The sequence below is a fragment of the Amblyomma americanum genome, chromosome 11, assembly GCF_052857255.1.
Source record: "Amblyomma americanum isolate KBUSLIRL-KWMA chromosome 11, ASM5285725v1, whole genome shotgun sequence".
In the NCBI taxonomy this organism is placed as follows: domain Eukaryota; kingdom Metazoa; phylum Arthropoda; class Arachnida; order Ixodida; family Ixodidae; genus Amblyomma; species Amblyomma americanum.
In genome coordinates this window covers 66,345,527-66,366,294 of record NC_135507.1, presented here as the reverse complement: position 1 = coordinate 66,366,294, position 20,768 = coordinate 66,345,527, and the positions used below count along the sequence as shown (strand labels likewise).

General features: G+C 48.0%; 1 long non-coding RNA gene across 1 annotated transcript; it reads right to left on the bottom strand.

Moving 5' to 3' along the window:
* Positions 1–15,904: 15,904 nt before the first annotated feature.
* Positions 15,905–20,513, bottom strand: LOC144110303 (uncharacterized). Its single transcript, XR_013309796.1, has 2 exons — positions 20,459–20,513; positions 15,905–16,043 (listed from the first exon to the last, which is right to left on the bottom strand). It is a non-coding gene; the product is annotated as an uncharacterized LOC144110303 (long non-coding RNA).
* Positions 20,514–20,768: the final 255 nt, after the last annotated feature.

Genomic DNA, 20,768 nt, shown 5'->3' with positions numbered 1-20,768 from the left:
AAGTTGTAGCTTTGCAAGCCATCCACAAACAAAAAAATTGCTCCAGACGGGAGCAGTTGTAAATAAAAGATCCAAACGCCATGGTCAATTCTACGCAAAACAGAAGCCTAAACTCTTGCGACATACACGCATGTGCTTTTCTCCTTTTCTGAATATTACCACTGAAGTGAGGAATAAATATTTTGTTCTTTAGACTTGTGGTATAGTGAAAGCACTCTCGAAAAGTAATGGTTTTAGGAGAACTAGGGACTGAAGGCCATTTGAAAAGCAGTGGAATGTTAACGGGTAATTTTGGAAAAAGGTTCAGAAAAAGCACGCGGTGGATTGACATTCTGAATTTTTCGCCGTTCGCAATATACTGTGTACAACTAATCATGGAAGAGGCGTTCTAAAAGCAAGAAATATAAGCGCAGTTTCTGAGTCTTTAACACAGCATATCTAGTGGTATCGGAAAGGACGTCATGGCTACACCTGAGGAGCTAGAACATGTCATCAGCATTACGTGTCCGCCATAATTTTAGTAAAAGAAGAAATTAGATGGCTGAAGGCTACTTTGGCAGCTCAAACTAAGAAGAAATAATTATCCAGGTGATTTACGAACTTACAATTAGACAAATATTGTTGCGGTGAAATATGGCAATGGGTACCATAAATTATTCGGTATTGATGGCTGACATTTCAATAAGGGCGTTGTTGCTCAATCGTATCGAAATAAATGCAGCAGTGCGCCTTCAAATAAAGCGTTAGATATTTCTCAGATGCTTTCCATGCAACGAAAAGTTCCTCCTGGTGCGGGGAAATAATATTGCCCTTATACAGATGCAATTTTTATTCCAGAAACATGCAGAAAAAGGTCTTCGGTGAAAACAAAGGAATTATAATTTCGCATGGAATGGCTCTGATGGTATAGAAGCCGCGCCGGTGAAGGCCGCTTCGCATATCTTATCTGAGCCATTGATGTATATCTGTCTCTGTAATCTGTAATCTGGTATCTTTCCTGGCAAGATGAAATTATCTCGCGTTGTTCTAATTCATAAGAGAGGTACGCATAATGACCTAAATAACTATAAAACCATTTCGGTCCTGCCGCTTTTCTCTAATGTAGCGGAGCGAATCTTATACAAGCGTTTAAATGACTTTCTTCTTTTGGATCGTGTAATTTTAGAGCAGCAGTACGGTTTTAAGAAAGCAAAATCGACGGAAAAGGCGCTGCTACAAACAAAATATAAAATTATCAAAAATATCGAAGATAAACTTTATACAGTTGGGATTTTCTTAGATCTCCGCGAAGCGTTCGACTCTACTAAGCATCACATATTGATTAAGAAGCTTGATGTATATGGTATTAGAGGAATAGCCCTAGCACTTCATCGTAGGTACCTACTACCTCAGCTCAAGATTTCAGTTTAGTGTATTACATGGTTCTCAATCTGTCATGCAACTTATTAAGTACGGCGTGGCACAATGATCAATAGTAGGTCCCTTGTTTATACTATACATAAATGGCATTGTTAGCATTCTAATGACTCAACAGGTTGTGTTATATGCCGATGAAACTAATGTTTTTTCTCTGGCGCTAATCATTTAGGAAACTGAAGTAAAGTCAAACGCTTGGCTAAAAGAACTAAATACCTGGTTGTATCTAAACAAACTTCAACTTAATACAAAGAAAACAAAATTTATTCTTTTCCGTGCCAAAAATAAGCCGACTGTTTAAGATATCACTCTGTGCTACGCGTCGACTACACTAGAACAAGTGGACAGACATTCATTTCTTGGCGTCACTTCTCACAGAAATTTAAGCTGGTCTGATCAAATAAACAACGTTCCCTCCTCTTCTATTAAGGTGTAGAGCAAAATTTTCCCCTCTTCCACATAGCCACTTGTGAACCGTAGCACGTGGCAGCCACAATTTATTTTATTTATATTATCTTGAATAGAAACAAATTTCAATGAACAGGTAAGTAAACTGTTTCACTATATAATCAAGTTCTTGCGTCTTACGCTGCAGATTACTCCATAAAAATGCTCTGCTATGTTGCAAAACGAAATCCAAGTCACCTTTCATTGGAAAAAATTACGTAACGATCAGACATTTGAAACGACGCGTCTTCAAAAGCCCTTGAATTTACATCACATGATTACTTCGGCACTTTTACTCAAAACCGAGGTTTTACACATGCGACAGAATTTTTCTTGAAGATGAAAGCGTGCGTAGTATTGTCGAAGGTGGTGGTGGGTGGTTGGGTACTGACCTGGAGCTAGAGGGATGACGAGAGGTATGAAGGTGTCTGGAAAGTTGCACTTCTTGAAGGCAGCTGGTTGTCTCACTGCACCTGTGAATTCCATTCCCCAGTCTCTTTCCTGTTCCGGTGCTGCATGGGCTCCTATTAGATAAAGGCCTTCTGGAGGTTGATGGAAGTTGGGTTGATGTTGGAGCAACCTCTTGAGAGTAAATTTGTGTGGGGGCTGAACGGGATTAAGGAATACTGATTAACTTCTGGAGGATTAAGTTGGGCGGGGGTGGTGTGGTCTGGTAGCATATCCAAGGTGGCGAGGAGTGGCTGACTAGAAGGTTGCGAGAAAATGGCTGGTGGTTCATGCTTCTGGAGGATGAGGGCTCCTCACTTGGCCCGGAGGCATCACTTGAACACGCAAGAATATACTGGGCTCGACTTGCTTCCGACGCCTCTGCTTAGTGCTGGCGCGTGCCTCTGTGTGCCCGCTACTCTAAAACGTGCATCGCTTGTCCTCTCGTGGTCGTTGTTCTTGAGACGAAAAGTGTGTGTGTGCCCTTCTGGGCAAGCTTCCTGGACGAGAATCAATTAGTAAGAGATGAAGTCCATGTTACCTTACGGGAACGCATTGGAAAACTGATTCCATGCCCACCCAGACAAACTGTTGGTAGATTCGTGTTTAGTGTGCGAGCACCTGTCGTTAAGAGTATCGATTAAAAGTGCCAAGATGCTCGTCGTTTTAGCTGCCTAGCTTAATCAACGCCTCTCCTACTAGTAGGGTGACCTGCCTCCAAACTGCTTTCAGGACAGACGCCAACCTCGTTACTGACGATTATCTTCTTGCAGTCTCCGCAAAGTATGCAACCGGACATAACTTGTTGAATGCTCCATTTCTTATCTGCCTTCATGGCCGGAGCCTCATGCGCTGCCTTTAGTAAGTGGTAGCCTTCCGCGCTACCAGTTCTCATGGTACATTTCTGCCTTTTTATTGTTCGATTGCGCGGTTATAAATACTCGGAGCAAAAAGCGCTGGCGGAAAAGCCATGCGATCGTGTCGCACGAACAATAGAAATGGTACGACTATTATTTATTCAATAAATCAATAAATTGTATAATTATATTTTACTAGAAAAGAAGCGGGATATTCATCATCACCATCATCTTATTCCTGACTATGGCCACTGCAGGGCAAATTCCTCTCCCATGTCTCTACAATGAACCCTATCTTTTCCAGCTGGGGCCGCCGCGGTGGCTGCTGGCCCAAAAGACGCGGGTTCGATCCCGGCCGCGGCGGTCGAATTTCGATGGAGGCGAAATTCTAGAGGCCCCTGTACTGTGCGATGTCTGAGCACGTTAAAGAATCCCAGGGGGTCGAAATTCTCGGAGCCCTTCAATACTTCGTCTCTCATAGCCTGAGTCGCTTTGGGACGTTAAACCCCCATAAACCAAACCAAACCTTTCCAGCTGTGCCCGCCGTATGCCCGCAAACTTATTAACCTCATCCGCCCACCTACCTTCTGCCACGCTTTGCTACTCTTGCCTTCTCTTCGGTGCCACTCAGTTATTCTTAAGGACCAGCGGTTATCTTGCCTTCGCATTACCGGAAGCAGGCGGAGTACGTGAGGGAACAAACGCGGGTTAATGACGTCCTAGTCAAAATCAAGAGCTCGATGGTCTCCTGGCCTTAAATCTGCTCAAGCAGTTTGACTGAGACTCATGAGGGAAGTTCGTTTGAATTTTAATTATTGTACTTTTGACGATACAGCCATTCAACAGAGGCAAAAGCCGGTGACGAAAAACCCACTGGCAGTCATACAGAGGGCAAAGCTACAATGTATAGCACCAATATTCAAATAATAAGATTACGAACATTCAGAAACATGAAATTAACATTGAAAATTTCAAGAGAAAGTAATTGGATCAAAAATCGACTAAATTTACCCCATAACAATAAATGCACTCAAGCCAACATGATGCCCATTTGGGCTCCAAAACAAAGGACTGAGGCCTCTTCAATTTAAGCCTACTATGTGCATGAATGCATGAACATTGTGAGCCAATGATTAGAGCTGGTATGATGTACAGAAAAAAATTCGTTTTAAGTAAAGCAAATGGCGCAGCATCTGTTTCACATATCGGTGGACACCCGAACTGCGACGCAAGGGAAGGGATAAAAGAGGGAGTGAAAGAAGAGAGGAACAAAGAGGTACCCTAGTGGAGATCTCCGCGATAATTTGGACTACCTCGGAATCTTTATCGTGCACTGACAGCGCAAAACGCACGGGCGCCTTCTGTGTTTCGCCTACATAGAAACAAAGCCGCCGCAGGCGGGTTCGAACCCGAGAGATCCTGCTGAGTAAGCCGAGTGCCTAACAACTGAGGCGCCGCGGCGGATAAAGAAGGTACGGAAACCTGCTGTTTCGCATAGATTTCTAGTAGATATATTAGTGGTGCGGCGCTCTAATCCAGCCAAGGCCACTATGTGGATAGTGTGGTTAAGAGAAGAAGAGAGAAATCTTTGAGTAAGCAGATTTAATAAATGGGCTTTACAGGAACTGTTTCAAATAATGTAAAGACACTAATTGTGGTGTCTACAGGTTCTATATTTCCAATATGGCAAATTATTCGTTTCTGAATCCTAACATGTCTGTTTAAATTTACTTTTGTGGTTCTACACGAACTGAGTACAATAAAATAAATGATAACCAGACAAAATGCTCGATAGATCTCAAGTTTTTTCTTTCACGGCAGTATTCAGCAAAACAGCGACACAAATCCCGTAATTCAATATTGCTCCTTGCATCATAGGTAAGTAATATTAGGTTACGAGCTGATGTTGATGATGATGACGAGTTTATGTTGTGAAAGATTTCTATTTAATCCCAATCAAGTTGATAAGAAAAGTTAGCTGGAACTGTTACAAAAATAATGGTATTGTATTGGCAGCATTAAATTTAATTCCATTTATTTAGACCATCTGGAAAATTTTTGCTAAACTGCATGGTAAGCCGTGTGGTAAACTGTCTGCTGAGCACAAAAAAAAGTGCAAAACGGCAGTGCAATTTGCAAAGACAGAAATAGACGCTGACTGCAGTTATAATCACGAAACGTACAGCGGCCAGACGCAGTGGCAGGAAAAGCGCGTAAAGTAGCGCTGAAATCCGAACGCGTTGTCCAGCTAAGACAAGCAGCCGAAGACTGATGCTCCTAAAGACTTAAAACACCCAAGAGGTCACAAGCGCTAAATAACTCGAAGAATCCGGCGAATACAGGACACGCTGAGCAGACAATGTTGTGCGGATACCTTCATCTATGAGCCGACATAGATTGCTACCATTTTTCTCAGTGTAATGCTCGCTGGTACCCATACTGAACGACAATATACGCTGTAACTTTTCAATATGTGTGAAGTATTCGGCCGTATTGTTTTTTGGGATAAAGAAGGGCATACTCTAGCACGCTAGTTTTCTTCATGACTATAAGAAATGTTTGTTTTGTTGATTTGAAGATCACCTCAGCTCTATTCCCGCAATGAGCAGTGCTGGAAGGCCAATAACTACACGTTATATACCACTGCTGTTATTCCCCAAGCTTTGTACTAGATGAAAAGCCCTCCAATTTTTTTGTTTACGTTCACGGTTGCATTATCATCTATTCGCACAGTCATAATTGTGGAAAGCGTGTGATCCGGAGTCTCTGGAACGGACTTGTATCATACGCCTTTGCTGCTCTAAGAGAGCTCTCTTTTTGCGGTGAACTTGGAAGTTTTTGTGTAAGTAGAGAAAATAGGTCTTGAAGCACATTTTCACAACAAAGATGTCGAAGCTTTATTTTACAGTATAACGTTAGTTGTGGTTCTGAATAGAATACGATGAAACTACGGCATGCATGTGCCTCGCACTGCCTATGTTTCCTGGGGATGGTGCATTGCATTCCCTCAACACGTAATTTTTGTGTGCAATAGAATAACGTTGCTGTTTACTCAGGCAGTGGGTCGCCCACAAAAATCCTTAGTTGTGATCACACGGAACGTGCTGTCGTAAGACGCAGCCAGCTGGTTCGAAGCAAACCAACTGTGCGCACGTGTTAGGTAATTATTCGTTGACATAAGGTAATGCGTGGCAGCAACCATAGATCAGGCGAATACTTGAGCAGTTTTGAAAAGGTATAGGTAGAGGAATGTGCGTAAACACAGCTTATCGGAAAAAATAACTGACGTGGTGCACACGCTACCAAGGAGTTGTACTTTTTGACGCGCCACGCGCGTTCAAGCCAAGCCCCGTCGCCGGCAAGGGCCAGATATGAGCCGCTTGAATGTTTCAATTAACGCAAACAACTATTACTCTTTTAATAAATTTTAAATAAATAGCAGGATTCACTGGCAACAACCCCGATTTCATAATGCACCATCAATATCCCAATTTTTCTGCAAAATTCGCGTTGACTACACTCCTGCTATTGAGTCGAACTTTCAGCAAACCTGCAAACCTAAGAGAAAGTGGTAAGTTATTACATGTGGAAAGTTTTCCTTGGATCTGAAATCCTGGAGCTCCTGGTGAAAGGCCAGGATTTAAACGGTAGTACGTGAGCGTAGAGCAGCAACGCTATCTTGACCTACCGCTATCTTGACCTAGCAGTGCGCTTCAAATGTATGCTGCCGAAATCATGGTCGTTTCTTAAAGGTGTGCTGGGGGTTTCCCCAAAAGAATAAATTATCCCTGCAAATTTTATCGGCTGTTTAAAAGGTGCTTATTTGCGTTAGGTAGTTTCCTTCAGATCAACGCTTTTTGTTCCATGGCCATTTATTTCTCAGTAGACGTGTTAGCAAAAGAGGTCGAGAAGGCGGTTGAGGCGGAAATGATAGGCGCGGATTTGATGGAGAGATTACACGTCGTGTAGGCAGCAGTAGAGGCTTGTTAACTGGGATCGGCGGGACTTTAAGTGGAGGCGGGGGTGGTGGAACTCGTATAGGGGCCCTCGAATCTCTCCGATATGTTGGGGGTGGAGGTGCGGGTCGCCTAGATAGAGTGGACACGCCTCCTTGTGGCGAAGGAGGAGGTGCAGCTCGCCTATGTAGATTGGACGGGCCTCCCTGGGATGGGGTGAAGGCGGCAGTCGCCTTGGCATAGTGGACGCACCTCCTTGTGATCGAGGTAGAGGTGCATGGGCTCTAGGTAGAGTAGACGCGCCTCCTTGCGGTAGGGGCTGAGGTACCGGTCACCTTGGCATAGTGGATGCAGCTCCTTGTGATGAGGGCGGAGGTGCAGGTCACCTCGGCATAGTGGACGCAGCGCCTTGTGATGGGGCGGAGGTGCCGGTCGCCTTGGCATAGTGGACGCAGGCGTTGTGATCGGGGCGGGGATGCAGGTCGCCTTGGCATAGTGGACGCAGCTCCTTGTGATGGGGCGGAGGTGCAGGTCCCCTTGGCACAGTGCATGCAGAACCTTGTGTTGGGGGCGGGGGTGCCCGCCGCCTTGGCACAGTTGACGCAATTGCTTGTGATGGGGAGGAGGTGCCGGTCGCCTTGGCATAGTGGACGCAGCACCTTGTGATGGGGGGAGATGCATGTCGCCTAGGTAGATTGGACGCTGCGCCTTGTGATGGGGTGGAGGTACCGGTCGCCTTGGCATAGTGGACGCAGCTCCTTGTGATGGTGTCGCAGGTGCAGGTCGCCTTCGCATAGTGGACGCCGCGCCCCTTTTGCTGGGGGCCGAGGCGCAGGTCTCCTAGGTAGAATGTACGCAGCGCCTTGTGATGGGGGCGGAGGTGCCGGTCGCCTTGGCATTGTGGACATAGCGCCTTGTGACAGGGCCGAGGTACCGGTCGGCTTGTCATTGTGGGCACCGCTCCATGTGTTGGGGTGGAGGTGCAGGTCGCCTTTGCATAGGGGGCGCAGCGTATTGTGATGGGGGCACATATGCGAGTCGTCTTGACATAGTGGATTCAACGCCTTGCGATGGGGCGGAGGTGCCGGTCGCCTTTTGCGTAGTGGACGCAGCTTCTTGTGATGGGGCGGAGGTGCCGGTCGCTGTGGCATAGTGGACGCAGCGCCTTGTGATGGGGGCGGAGGGGCATGTCGCCTTGGCATAGTTTACGCAGCTCCTTGTGAAGTGGGGGAGGTGCAGGTAGCCTTGACAAAGTGGACGCAGTTTCTTGTGATGGCCAGAGGTTCCAGTCTTCTTGGCATAGTAGACACAGCTCCTTGTTTTGGGGGTGGAGGTGCAGGTCGCCTAGGCAAAGTGGGCGCAGCGCATTCTGATGGGGGCGGAGGTGCATGTCGCCTAGATAGAGTGGACGCAGCGCCTTGTGATTGGTGCGGAGGTGCCGGTAGCCTTGGCATAGTGGACTCAGTTTCTTCTGATGAGGCGGAGGTGCCAGTCGCCTAGGCATAGTGGACACAGCGCTTTGCGATGGGGCGGAGGTGCCCGTCGCTTTGGCATAGTGGATGCAGCTACTTGTGATGGGGGTGGAGGTGCAGGTCGCCTTGGCATAGTGGACGCAGCGCCTTGTGATGGGGGCGTAGGTGCAGGTCGCCTTGGCATAGTGGACGCAGCTCCTTGCGATGGGGTTGAGGTGCACGTCGCCTTGGCGTAGCGGACACAGTTCCCTGTGATGGAGGTGGCGGTCGCCTTGGCATACTGGACGCAGCTCCTCGTGATAGGGGCGGAGGTGCAGGTCGCCTTGGCATAGTGGACGCAGCGCCTTGTGATTGGGGCGCAGGTGCAGGTCGCCTTGGCATAGTGGACACAGCTCCTTGTGATGGGGCGGAGGTGCAGGTCGCCTTGGCATAGTGGACGCAGCTCCTTGCGGTGGGGTGGAGGTGCACGTCGCCTTGGCATAGCGGACACAGTTCCCTGTGATGGAGGTGGCGGTCGCCTTGGCATACTGGACGCAGCTCCTCGTGATAGGGGCGGAGGTGCAGGTCGCCTTGGCATAGTGGACGCAGTTGCTTCTGATGGGCCGGAGGTGCCAGTCCCCTTGGCATAGTGGACGCAGCGCGATGGGGCGGAGGTGCCGGTCGCCTAGGCATACCAGACGCAGCTCCTTCTGATGGGGCGGATGTGCAGGTCGCCTTGGCATAGTGGACGCAGCTTCTTGTGATGGGGGCGGAGGTGCCGATCGCTTTGGCATAGTGGACGCAGCGCCTTGTGATGGGGCGGAGGGGCAGGTAACCTTGGCATTTTGGACGGAGCTTCTTGTGATGGGGGCGGAGGTGCAGGGCGCCTTGGCAATGTAGACGCAGCGCCTCGTGATGAGGGCGGCGGTGCAGGTCGCCTTGGCATAATGGACGCAGATTCTCCTGATTGGGCAGAGGTGCCAGTCGCCTTGGCGTAGTGGACGCAGCTCCTTTTGATGGGGGCGGAGGTGCAGGTCGCCTTGGCATAGTGGACGCAGTTTCTTGTGATGGGGCGAAGGTGCTTAACGCTTTGGCATAGTGGACGCAGCGTCTTGTGATGGGTTGGAGGTGCAGGTCGCCTTGGCATAGGGGATGCAGCGCCTTGTGATGGAGGCGGAGGTGCCAGTCGCCTTGGAATAGAGGACGCAGCGTCTTGTGATGGGGGTGGAGGTGCTGGTTAACTTGCTATTGTGAACGCACCTGCTTTTGATGGCAGTGAAGATGCGGGTGGTTTTGGCATTGTGGACGCACCTCCTTGTCGTGGGGGTGAAGGTGTAGCTCGGTTAAGTGAGGTGGGCACGCTTGTCTCTGGGGATGGTACCGCCTGATTATGCGTAGTTGGAGACAAGCTCGAAGTTTGTGTGGGTGCGGAAAGAGGTATATCTTGTGCCCTTTGCAATGGCGGTGACGCAGAGGACGAGGCTGCTCTGGCATGGCAGGATTTGGGTATTGCATTGAATCCGTCATCCAATGCTGTAGTTGAAGTGTATGAAGCACGCCATTATTCGCCGATAACAAACCTTGCATACCCAGATTATCTGGTCCTGCTTGCCTTCCATGTAAAGACCCGTAACTTCCATATCCTCCGTATCTACTGCCAAAAGAGGTGCACTGTTTAAGAGATGGTTATCTTCCTTGAAGACCTCCTGGCATGCCGGGGAAATATTGTCCATATCCTGCATATGTATCTCCGATAGAAGGGTACTGCGTGAGAAATGGGTAGCTTATTTGAATGCCTCCATGCATGCCGTTGAAGTATAGTTCAAAGCCATATGTTCCATCAAAAGAGGGGTACTGCGCGAGACATGGGTAGCTTGCTTGAATGCCTCTATGCATATCGTGGACATATTGTTGGTGTTCCTGAGGAAAGTAGCTCTCTTGGTTGTCTCCAGGTACGACGGCGAGATTTTGTTCGTGTCTTAGGTGAGTAATGCCTTTAATCTCCGCCAATTGTACTGCTCATATTGGTTTCTTGGGACTGAAGCAAGTAGCTCCATTGATCATCTTCCGGCGACATATTGCTGCAGTTTATGAGGCGAGTTACTTTCTTGATCTCCGCCAGGCATACTGCCCATATTGGATTGATAAGGCGTCTCAGCGTCTCCGTAGTCAAATACAGCATAATAAAACCTGCACACACCTGCCGTAATTTTCTCTATGTCCATGTTGTCTGTAAAGCACGCGCAAATGCCTCCGCAATCTTCATTCTGTTTCCATGGCTTGAAAAGGAGATGAAAATCATGCGTGACTGTCAATACAAATGTTTGATAGATACAGAGGCTCTCTATTTCTGATTTCAGCTTTTTGGAAACTGTGATTTGGAGGGTCCTGAGGAGACTGACTCTAGAAGATGTCAGAATGAGAAAAATAATAATGCGAAAATTTGCGGAAGTACGCTCTATAAGAAACATGTATATAATAGGTTATAGTGACACGGTGCATTCCGCTAGAACGCGTCGCCTCAAGAGAAGACGAAGAAGCTATCTGTAACTGTGGTCAAGACGTTCGTCGAAGCCCACCGCTGGCTCTTGTGATCAGTGAGCTCCCGCATTCACGCGTGACATCTTGGTGGAGGTGCTCGGTGCCGCACCCCATGCCCAGGACCCCTCCAGGAAGACGGGATTCCAGCCCGCCTGAATCCTTGAAAGTCGAAGTTACGCCCACCCACCGAGGTAGCCGGCGGCTGCAAGGACTGCAACCAGAGCTCGGGCCTCTGCAGTCTTGTCCGACGGTGAGAAAACTGACCTCCGATTCAGCGCGACCATCAGTGTCCGCACAAACCCTCGTCAGCATGCCGGATGCCATTCCTTCGCCGTCCGTCTTGCTGCAACAGCCACGCGAGCCACCCACGTTTCAAGGTTTTCCAGGCGAGGATCTGGAGGACTGGCTCGAGAAGTTCGAGCCAACAACAGGTAGGCTGACAACTCGAAGCTGCAGCACGTGTTTTTTTCGCTGGAGGGTGCAGCTCGTACTTGGTTTGAGAACCGAAAGGCCACAATAACGACGTGGGGTTCCTTAAAGACTCAGTTTTTGCAGGCTTTTTCCACCGTCTTCTGGAATGAACGCTCCGCGTTGCTGCTGCAGACACGCGTCCAATTACCAAACGAGAGCGTCCTCGTTTACTCCGAGGACATGGCAAAGCTCTTCCACCGGGCTGATTCCAACATGCCCGAAGAGAAGAAGCTGCGTTTTCTTGTGAGGAGCATCAAGGAGCAGATCTTCGCTGGGTTAGTTCGAAGCCCGCCCAGAACAGTCGGCGAATTTGCTTCCGAAGCCACTACGATGGAGAACATGCTCGACATGCGATTCAGACAGTACGAGCGTCCGCCGTCGCTGATGGCTACCAGCTGTGTCGATGTTTCTATCCACGACATCCTTCGGGAGACCATACGCACCGTCGTACGCGAAGAGCTTCAAAAGCTCTTTCCAGCCCCGCAGTCACCGCAGGTTTCATTCATTTCGGACATTCGTGAAGAGGTCATACAGGGGTCACGCCGCCAGAGCCTCTTGAACCGAACACAACACCCCAGATAATGACATACGCCGCCGCCGTTCGCGGTCAACAGCCGCTGCCAAGTCGCCCCGATACACCTGTCCACATTCGCCGCCAACTACTCTTTCCTTACCCTTTTCAGTCCCCCCCCCCTCGGAAGAGCGACGTCTGGCGTACTGTCGATCAGCGCCCTCTGTGCTATCACTGCGGCGCGCCCGGTCTCGTCTACCGCAACTGTCGTTGCCGATATATGGGTCTGCACGGATATAGTTCCGATGCGCCCCGACCGCAGCGTGGCGAATAGCCTCGAGAAATAAGCGACTGCCTGGCCGCGGCACCCGAAGCACCACACTACTATGCTCGGTCTCCGTCTCCATGTCGTTTCTCGTCTCAGCGACGTTCTTCCGCCGACATTTAGCTCGGAAGGTCTCCTAGTCCTCGTCGGGAAAACTAGAAGCGGCAACCTTTGTGGGGAAGGTTGCTCACCGGCGGCACCCCAAGATCCTCCACCACTGCACAGTCATGACCGACCGCTTCTACGACGCACCGACGGTCACCAGTCCGATAACACGACTCACCGCATCAATTCTCCACCGCAACGAAACCGCCTGGCGCCACACCGCAGCCGTGAGCAGACTCTGCGACGTTCCCGTACACCTACGGCTACAACTGCTGATCTGAACATTTCAATCGACGGTACCGACGTCACCGCACTTGTGGACACCGTCACCGACTACTCGTATATCGCTGGACCTTTTGCCGCGACTCTGAAAAAGCTGACCACACTTTGGACGGGCCCACAGCTTCGTACTGCCGGGAGTCCTTTGACCACCCCAGCTGGCGAGTGCACGTCACGAATGACCATCGAAGAGGACCCGTACCTGGCCGCCTTCGCCGTACTCGACCAGTGTTCCCGGGACGTAATCTTCGGAATAGATTTTTATAGAACATGGCGTGGTCATTGACCTTAAATCAAAGTCAGTGACGTTCTCCACCGAGAACGCAATGCACAGTGCTTCCGAACGTCCCGCGGCTCTTCACATCCTTGATGACGTCACCATTCCACCCCGTTCGAGTGCAGTGGTGTCTTTCGGCGCGAAGACGCTGCGGAAGTCTGAAGCTGTCGTCGAAAGCAAACAAATTATGCTTTTCGACCCCGTCTCGCTGTCGCCAGGGGGTTCGTCTGCCTTGAAAACGGAGAAACCGAAATACTGCTTACGAATTTTGGAGGTGAGCACCAACATCTCATCCTTCGGGCCGCTGTGGCCTACATTCATGGTATCGCCGACATTCGACGAGCGCCCAGTCTTTCCATGGTGTCGTCAACAGAAGTTCACACTGCTGTTCCCGACTTACAGTACGACGTTAACCCCGCGCTTTCGCCGCATCAGCGAGGCCAAGTAGAAAATCACCTCCAGCACTACGGCGATACCTTCTCAACTTTTTCCCGCGTCGGAAGAACCCACTTCACCAAGGATCGGATAATTACGGATGACGCCGTGCACCCTCTCTGACAGTCACCTTACCGTGTGTCTTTCACTGAACGCGCCGCAATCAGCCGTCAAATTAAGGGGATGCTTCAATACAACTTCATTCAGCCCTCCCGTAATCCCTGGGCGGCACCTGTCGTTCTCGTGAAGAAAAGGGATGGTACACTGCGGTTTTGTGTTGACTACCGTCGCATAAACAAATGAACTAAAAAAGAGGTTTATCCTTTTCTTCGAATCAACGATGCTGTCGATCGCTTCTGCTGTGCAAAATACTTCTCATCGATGAACCTCATATCAGGATATTGGCAAATAGAAGTAGATGAACGGGACCGAGATAAAACCGCATTTATTACTCCGGACGGGCTCTATGAGATTAAGGCAATGCCATTTGGTTTGTTCTCTGCGCTCGCAACGTTCCAACGGCTGATGGACACAGTTCTGGCAGACCTGAAGTGGCAGACATGCCTCGTCTACCTTGATGACGCTATTGTGTTCGCAGCAACGTTCGAGAAGCACCTTCGTCGCCTCGAAGTTTTGCTGCAAGCCATAAAGTCTTCTGTGCTAACGTTAAAAAATAAGAAATACTACTTTGCTTACAGTGATCTAAAGTTTTTGGGTCAACTGGAGGTGCTTGCAGGTGGCGTTGAAGAGTTTGAAATGCTTGTGCTTGAGGGGCGTCCCGCGTGAAAGGCGTGTCTGTCCTCGTCAAACGCGTCAGGGGCTCAGCGATTCGAGCGAAATCTTTCACAAAGCGACGGTAGTAGGCACATAATCCTATAAAGCACCTGACTGCCTTTTGGTCCTGTGGTGGGGAGAAATTGTCAATAGCTTTGGTTTTGTCTGTGTCCGGTCGAAAGCACTCGGACGCCGAATGTCTTTCGCGCGCCCCGGTTGAATCCCAATGAAGGACGGTGACTACGACGACGACATCACCTTAAATGCGATCAGTGCAACGAGCCTCGCTGAAAAACAATACGCCGAACCGGAACTTCGGCACCTCATGGAGTTTGTTAACCGTACCCGCCCGGTTGTTCCGAGGGCTTTCAAGCGCTCGGTAGCATCACTCTGCGTTCGCGATGGTGTCCTCGTGAAGAAAAATATCGCCGCAAACAATCAGCAATACCTTATTGTCATACCGACGAGCCTACGTGACGAAATCCTTCAAGCTTCACACGACGAACCGACTTCTGGACATTTGGGTGTAGCAAGGATCAAAGAGAAGTATTACTGGTAACGTGTCGGTACGGGCTACTTGGTAATGCATTGTAAGACGAAAAGGGCAAAAAAAAACACACGGACGCAAGAAAGACGAAGGACCTTCGTCTTTCTTTGCGCCCGTATGTTTTTTTTCGCGCTTTTCGTCTTACAAGTATTACTGGCCCCGCCTTCAGTAGGACGCTGCGCGCTACGTCAGAACGTGCCGAGGCTGTCAGCGTCGCCAAGTGCCCTCAACAAAACCAGCTGGATTTTTGAAGCCTATAGCACCACCATCGCGGCCTTTCCAGCAGATCGTGATTGACATGCTGGGCCTATTCCCTCTTTCTCATTCGGGAAACAAGAGGATCATCGTTGCAACCGACTACCTGACACGGTATGCGGAAACATCAGCTCTGCCAAGCGCCACAGCCCTTGACGTGGCAAGGTTTTTCATTCATCAGATCGTTTTGCGTCACGGTGCACCGGAGATCCTAATCACCGACAGGGGTACAGCATTCGTGGCTGACCTCCTGCAGCAGATTTTACACCATAGTCATGCAGACCACCGAAAGACGACATACTACCACCCTCGGACGAACGGTTTAACGGAACGATTAAACAAAGCGCTAGGTTACATGCTCTCATTGTATGTCGACGTTCAGCACAGAACATCGTACAAACCCAGTCAAAACACACTACAGGATTCCAAGACAGAAAATTTCGGTAGTCTGTAGTTTTGTCGTATTTTGGGCATGTCTTCTGTAGTCTGTCTTGTCTTCTGTAGTCTGTCTTGTCTTTTGAAGTCTGTCTTGTCTTCTTATCTGTCTTGCCTTCTGTAGTCTGTCTTGACTTCCATAGTCTGTCTTCTGCAGTCTGTCTTGACTTCTGTAGTCTGTCTTGTCTTCTGTAGTGTCTTGTGTAGTGCTCGTACACTGTGTCACAGTCGTTACTGTGTCACCTGTCAATTAACACAGGGTTTGTGTGTTCTGGAGTAGGCAATGCACAAAAACGCACAGCTTGTTAATGGTCGCCTGTCAATTTACACAAGCTTTGTGCATTCCAGAGTAATTCATGCCCAAAACCACTAGAATTGAAATGAAAATGATCAATTTTTATTTAATGTTTTGTGCTTTTTTTCGAGCTTGCTGATGCACCCTGTCCAGCGTTGTCCTGGCCGCAGGTTCCTAGATACATCGCCCATGAGCCAAGAGAAGTGGTCTTTGTCTTGGCTGAAAAAAAGAAAATATAGAGATCACCGCAGCTACCTGCACAAAAAAAATGTGAAAGCGTTGATGCCTCCTCGACAATGGCCGCCTTTCAAATTTGGCGCCATGGTTGTTTTCTCGTTGACTTGATTGGTTATCGATGAACTCTTATTTTACCCTAATTTAATCCCAGCAACCATTTCGAGTTTTCAAATTTTCTGCCATGCATCATTCCCGCTCACTTACTGAATACCTGCCCAGTCAAATCACCCGTTCATTGCCTTTAGCTTCTCATTAATTACCTAATTGCCTCTAATTTAACATTCTTTTTTCTATCTCCTGGTTATGTATAGGTCACCTGTCACTGGTGACGTGATTGCTCATTTCGAGTTTTCAAACTTGGCGCCAAACTTTGGCTTTGTCCATACTTCCAGTTTTTCAAATTTGGCGCTGCGCTGTAGCTCCACCTACTTTCAGCGTTTTCAAATTTCGCGGCACTTTTTCTCTGGCCCAGCCACTTTTTGGACATTTTTGGCTGTAAATAATTATCCGATAAGAAATTTTTTCGCACAGCATCCTCACATCATCCTCTTCCAAATACAACCACTCGTATGACGCTATCTCTCTGAGTAGCCCACAACTGCTGTGGGCACGATCCCTGGCAACATAGACTAGTAAAGCTCTCACTTTATTTAAAATGTAATACTGAACAAGGCTCAAGACTGGCCGAGTTGGTACTGACTCACCTTAAAACCAGCCAGAAGATACGACACACGTGAAGACATGAGCTCAAGAGGCTGGACTAACAAAAATTTCATTCAAGGTTTTGATTATTTGATTTGTGAGGGTTTAACGTCCCAAAGCAACTCAGGCTATGAGGGACGCGGTAGTGGAGGGATCCGGAAATTTCGACCACCTGGGGTTCTTCAGCGTGCACTGACGACGCACTGTACACAGGCCTCTAAAATTTCGCCTCCATTGAAATTCGACTGCCACGGCCAGGATCGAACCCGCATCTTTCGGGACAGCAGCCGAGCGCTATAACCTCTGAGCCACCGTGGCGGCATCATTGAAGGAAAGCCGCAAAAGAAGATCTGCGAAGAGATACGGGCGCACAATAACCCAAAGCAGTGAAAGGGCGAAGTGCAATCAAGTCACTGCCATACTAATAGATCATCTAAAAAAGCAAATTCCTTATGGTGAAGGTTTACTGACGGCTTAGCCACACGTGTCCTTAGCCTTACGATGTAGTAAGCCTCAACTATCTACCAACAGATTTATCCCTTCCGTAAACCACTGATGTGTCGTGGAAATTAGGCGTGCAAAGAGACAAGTCATCCTCAGATTTGCATTCACAAGATTGAGGGTGCAGTGCCAGATTAGAATTTGCCTTCCCCCTATAGAGGGAAAGTGCTCAGTCAGGTGCAAATTCAGATATCGGCCTGTCTGCCCATAGTAGTTGCAGCCATAAGGCAGTGGAACGCAATAAACTCCATTACTTTTGCAAGTGGTGAACCTTTTTTGTGACTCTATTGTGGACGATTACCCATAGTTTTATCAAGCCTTTTTTTAATAGCGGCGCAAAAGCCTAATGTCTTGCACTTCACTGTTAAGACAACAGCAGCATTACGCTTTGCCGCGACTTTCTTGAGACTGTGAAATACTGTGGAGGTAAGGTATATCAGCATCACCCGAGAGTGTGTTCCTTACCCTCGAGCAAGTGAAAACATACTATGACCGGTTGGTGAGATGGCAAAGTGGGAACCCAGCTGCAATTAGCTTCGAAACTTACTACAAGAATGCATCCTCAGCACAGTGATGGCATGACTTATGTAAAGCTGATGTCATGCACGCAATTGCACTCCCATCAAGTGTTTCTATCTTTACTGACCCTAATCAGCGACAAATACACCTCTTCACCATACTTCCCCAGCCACTAGTGGTCCGACTCGTAGCTAAAAAGAGCCTTCCCCGATCTTTGGCTGTAGCCCCGACAAACATGGTCGTCCACAAAGCGCAGGTCTACATCAAGAAACTGCTAACGGTTCTGCTTAGACAATTCTGATGTACAAGACAGGCCTTGACTGCACGCCTTAAACTCCTAAAACATCTTGTGCCAACTTATCTGAGCCTTCCATGTCAAGAAAAATTAGGTAGTGATGAACATAACGAAATGCTACTATGCCAAGGTCTTGCAAACAGGGCTCTAATGCCTTATCGACTTTAGACAAAAAAAATGTTGCTGAGTAAAGGTACGACATGCATGCAAATACCGCCCTGCCAACAGACAAATGCGGATTTGCAGTAAAAGAACAGCCCCATGAAGCCAGCAACAAAATCTCGCAATCGTCTCTAAAAGCATGTTCATTGTTCACCCTGATTCAGTTTTGCACACGCCTCAGAGGTCTATCATGTGACAATGAATAGTACAGGACCTCCATGTAGATGCTCACTGCAGAGCACCTGCCCAGGTTGCTGTCCACAAGAAACTAGAACTCCACAGAACTCCACTTTTGTGAGTTGGCAGGGCGGTATTTACATGAGAAATCAGGGGTATGCATAGGGTTCCAGGTCATACCGTTCCTCCGCAACATTCTTCTGTCCAGAGTCGATACCGCATCAAAGCCATTTGGAAGACCTCGGCATAGTAGCATTTCGTTATGTTGATAGCTACCTAATTTTCTTGCAGAAGGAGGGCTCAGATAAGTTGGCATAAGATGTTTTAGAAATCTTTAGGCATGCGGTCGAAGCCTATCTTTTGCGTCTGAATTTCACTAATAACCATTTGCAGTTTCTTGATTTAGACCTGCGCTTTGCAGACGACCACATATTTTGGCGCCACAGCCCAAGATTGAAAAGCCTCTTAGCTATAAGTGGAACTAGTCGAGGCTGGTGAAGGACAGGTTGGCAATCGCATGCATCACGACCGCTTTGTGGAAGTCATGCCATCAGGTTTGAGAATGCATTGTCGGAGCAGGTTTCCAAGCCAATGGCACCTGGGTTCCCACATGCCCATCTCGTGCACCTGTCAGAGTGTGTTTTTACTCGCTCAAGGGAGTGGAACACCACTCGCATGACGCTGACGTAGTTGAGCAGCACAAAAAGGCGGCCTCTATACCTTACTTCCAATGCCATTTCGCACCGTCCCAAGAAAGTTGCTCCAAAGTATGATGTTCTGTTGTCTTGACAGCTTAAAGTGATGTAAGAGACGTTTGCACCACCGTTCAAACTAGGCTTGATACAACTAAGGGTAATCGTCCGCTATGCACAGTGGCAGATAAAAAATGTTCACCACTTGCAAAAGTAAACGGGTTTTTTGCGTTTTGCTGCCTTGCAGCTGAAACTACTATGAGAAGACAGGCAGATGTCTGAATGTGCACCTGGCTGAGAGCACTTTCACTGTATAGAGAGCAAGGCGAATGCTTACCTGACACTGCACGTTCAATCTCGTGAATGCAATCGGAGGACGACCTTTCTCTCTGCACGCCTGATTTCGGCGGTACATCAGTGGTTTAGGAAAGTGATCAATCTGTCCTGATATAGTTGAGGCTTACTACATCGGTAAGGCTAAGAACATGTGACTGGCTAAACTGTCAGTGAACCTTCACTGGAAGAAAAAGTTTTTAAGATGGTTTACTAGTACGCCAGTGCCTTTCAATTGTTTTTTGCCCTCTCACTGCTTTGGGGTTTTATGCGCGTGAATCTCTTTGCAGGTCTTCTTTTGCTGCTTTCCTTCAAAAAAATTTCAGTTATTAGACCAGCCTCGTCTTGTGCTCATCTCTTCTCCTGTGTTGTGCCTTCCTGCTGGTTTTAAGATGTAATACTGAATGCCAGAAGACAGCCATTTTAGAGTCAAGTGCACTTATAATGGCCACAGCTATAATAAATGTCCATTTATTAGGAAAAATAGTGCTTACTTCATTAATTTATGCATGAAGTAAATTACACTGCATCAAAATAAAAAGGACTAACCCTCATGGCCAAACTGCATTTACAGCAAACAAGGGGACACCATAACCCTGCCCCACACGCAAATCCTTGCACTTCAGGCCAATGCAGAAATCAGATCGGATTACTTCCCAAACTGCATGACACTGCCACGCAAAGAACGTGACAAGCAATTAAAGAGCAACAAAAAAGTGAACTGTAGGTAGCAGCCAATCTCTAGGAGACAAGCTACAAAGTCAGGCCAACATAGACGTGGAAGGAGAAATTTGAAAAAAAAGCCACAAGCACATATTAAATTTTAAAGTTTTCTCAGCACACTGAGCCCTTTAAATGGCAAATACTTTCCTCAAAAAAAAATAACAGAAGCGGCAATTTTTTCCGGCAATCAATTTTTTTCATGTACTTCATTGCTCTGGAAGCATGGGCAGGTACAGAGTAGTCTGTTTAGTGCATGCATCCCTAAGCAATGCCATGCCAAAAACTGTACTTACAGAAAAAGCTTGCCTTACTGAGTGAATACCACTGGCCATCCACTAATTTCCCAGCATGCTCCAGTTCCCTGGCACTAATCACACGCAACTTGGTGGCTTGCACAACTTCCATGCAACTCTTGGTCTTTAGCTGGAAAAAATGAGGGATCAGCGAGATATCAAATTTTACATGCATTGCTTTGTTTCAATGACTGACTATGAAAAAAAACAGCGTTTTCTGTGAGCGCAACTATTTTTTCACAATAGCTTTCTACAGTAAACCATGTTTATTGTGACCTCATTACTGACTTTCTGCACGGTCCCAGCACTA